Source organism: Halichoerus grypus, chromosome 13 (assembly GCF_964656455.1).
Source record: "Halichoerus grypus chromosome 13, mHalGry1.hap1.1, whole genome shotgun sequence".
NCBI lineage: Eukaryota > Metazoa > Chordata > Mammalia > Carnivora > Phocidae > Halichoerus > Halichoerus grypus.
This window is the reverse complement of record NC_135724.1, coordinates 15,638,632-15,641,411: the sequence shown is the minus strand read 5'-3', so window position 1 is coordinate 15,641,411 and position 2,780 is coordinate 15,638,632. Positions and strand designations below refer to the sequence as shown.

At 39.0% G+C, this 2,780-nt stretch overlaps 1 non-coding gene across 1 annotated transcript; it reads right to left on the bottom strand.

The window, feature by feature from the left end:
* Positions 1-407: 407 nt before the first annotated feature.
* LOC118530349 (U1 spliceosomal RNA) lies at positions 408-570 on the bottom strand. Its single transcript, XR_004914589.1, has one exon. It is a non-coding gene; the product is annotated as a U1 spliceosomal RNA (small nuclear RNA).
* Positions 571-2,780: the final 2,210 nt, after the last annotated feature.

The following is a 2,780-nucleotide window of genomic DNA, read 5'->3' as shown; positions in this document are numbered from 1 at the left end:
TGTAGGCATATTTTAAAGGTACGTTTCCATATTGCAAGGGTTATTTGAGTTCAAATAGCTGAAATAATATATTCTATAAAAACTCTTAACCAGAAGCCCACCTTGTAATACTCTAATAAGTAATGACCTTCAGTGCCCCCATCTGGTAGAACTGTCACTCTGCCCTTAGATTTCGTTGTCCTTGATGTTTGCTCTATGACATGTCAATCCGTATAGTAAATGTTAGTAAATATGTTACATTCTTTTTTTTTAAGAGAAGCATTTTTTAATAAAGTTGAAATACTGTAGTCCCCTACCAGCTGCACTCATAATAGACATCAGAGTTTTGTATGCTCTCTCAAACAGTAAAGGACAAGGGTTAGAATACTACAAAGAGTGAGAGCACCACGTTTTTAGGCACGAGTGGTCAGGGGAGAGTGCGAACCCACTCCCCCACTATCACAAATTATGCATTCGAGTTTTCCACATTTGGGGAAATTGCAGGGGTCAGCACATCTAGAGTGCAATGGATAAGCCTCGCCTTTGTGAAAAGCACCTTTGTGATCAAGTAAATGTTACATCCTTAATTTTAGATGAATATACTAATGAAGTACTAGTTTTCCCTGCACACCAGTGGATCATCGTGGCAAATCCTGGTGTGAACATGCCTGCTACCACTTTGGAGGCCCTTGGTAAATACACAACGGCAAGTGAATTAGCTCTCCAGGAAAAGATAGCTATTTGGGCTGCCTCTGTGCAAATAGCATCTTTAATCTATAAATTTTTCTTTTCTAAATAGAGGCACACTTAAACATTTGTGACCTAGAGAGTCTCATCTAGAGTAAGCATAGTACATTGAACACATAGATTGAGCAGTGCTTGGATGAATAGCTCCATAATAATACAGAGGAGGGCAAGAACAGAGGGTAATGGTGGTTCAGCTGGATTCATAGTTGTATACTCTGTGCATTTCCATTCTGTAGAGTTCTACTACTCTGTTTAGTTCAATTCTCCATTCTATTTGGATTTCCTAAATATTTAGCTCCAGCTCTGTCCTTACTGGATTCTAAAGGCACATGAAGGGGCGCCTGGGTGGCTCAGTCATTAAGCATCTGCCTTCGGCTCAGGTCATGATCCCAGGGTTCTGGGATCGAGCCCCGCATTGGGCTCCCTGCTCAGTGGGAAGCCTGCTTCACCCTCTCCCACTCAGCCTGCTTGTGTTCCCTGTCTCGCTCTGTCCCTCTCTGTCAAATAAATAAATAAAATCTTTAAAAAATAAATAACTAAAGGCACATGAAGTCTTGAAGTTTAAAGGTACCTAGAATATATATAACCTAACACCTATTCAAGGCATAAATACTCTCAACAAATGTCTTAGGGATGGAAGTCCAGTTTCCAGGTTTTCACTTGTAACATGGGCTGCCTATTCCCACCATAAGCCAGGTGTAATGGCTCCTTCTCATAATGGATTTGAGGTCAAATATTCATAGGTCTTCAGTTGTAATAAACATGACAAGGAATTATCAATACACTGCTGAATTCCTTCTAGCACCCTATGATCTACTTTGCCAGTTTTTTCTAAAATTTGGAATATATGTGAAGTAAGTATGAAACAACAATCAAAATTACTCCATGTGTTTTGGTGCAGCATAAAGTCATTCTGTTAGGCCTTTTGATTTGGCCCTTGTACCACTATTAATGTAGACTAGAAGTAGAATCACTTTTTGTAGCAGGTAGAATATGATGATTGTACATAATGCATTCGTCCACCCAACAGGCCTACTGTCCCTATTTAAGAACTTTTGTAAGCATTTCTGCTAAGAGGCATCCCTCATCATTTATTTGAGCATCTGACCTTTGAAAAGAAAGGAATCTCAGGTTTTTTTCTTTTCTTGTTTGTTTGTGTTTCTAACCATCACTCTATCAGTGTGTTTTCTTACAGACAGAGACCATAAATTATCCATAATTGTATTTGCCAGGGTATGTGATGTAGATTTTGTATATTAGATATTTAATTTGTTTGGATTTTGTGGCCAAAGTAATACAAAATTATGTTGCAGCAGGACTATCCTTTTATAATTTGAAATGAGGTAAGGCTGGGCATGCATTACTAATGAAAGAAAGAGGAAATGTTAAAGGACAGGGAACACAGGAAGAAATTGTCATAGTGCCCACACAGAAAGGTGAAGAATAAGTCCCAAGCTGTAGGGAAAAGTCCAATGATGAGCAGCTAGTTTTAATAGCCTGGCATGTTCTGACATTTTGGTTGGGAAGAACTTGTCTACATGGTCCTTAGACAGAGATTATTGAATATTAGGATTAATATTACCATATCTAGCTTCAAGATTAGCCTATGCAGGTATCACTAATTTTGACTGTAATTACCATCAGAAGAATTACTGTCCCGCTCTCCAGCCCCTGCATATGCGTGTAACTCTACATCTCCCTTCCTTGATATCTGTTAAGCAGATGACACTCCATGAACCTGCTGATAACATGGGCTTTGTTAGCTGTTTGCATCTCAACTTAGAGTGAATGAAATGATTTGATCATCTTCTGAAGCAGGCTTTAATCAATGAATCTCTAATTGTCCTTGGGAGTGGCTTAGTGTGTTACGGGAATTTGTGGATTCTATAAGGCAAACCTTGTGGTATTAATCGTTCTGCCTGGGGCCATCCTGTCTTTTAGAAACCTCCAAGCTGGTTAGGAACTCTGGATGATTTCTTCTTGCCTTTGTTTCAGAAAGAGACTTGATGCTTTAAAACAATAGAAACAGACAAACGTCATCAGAAACAGGGATA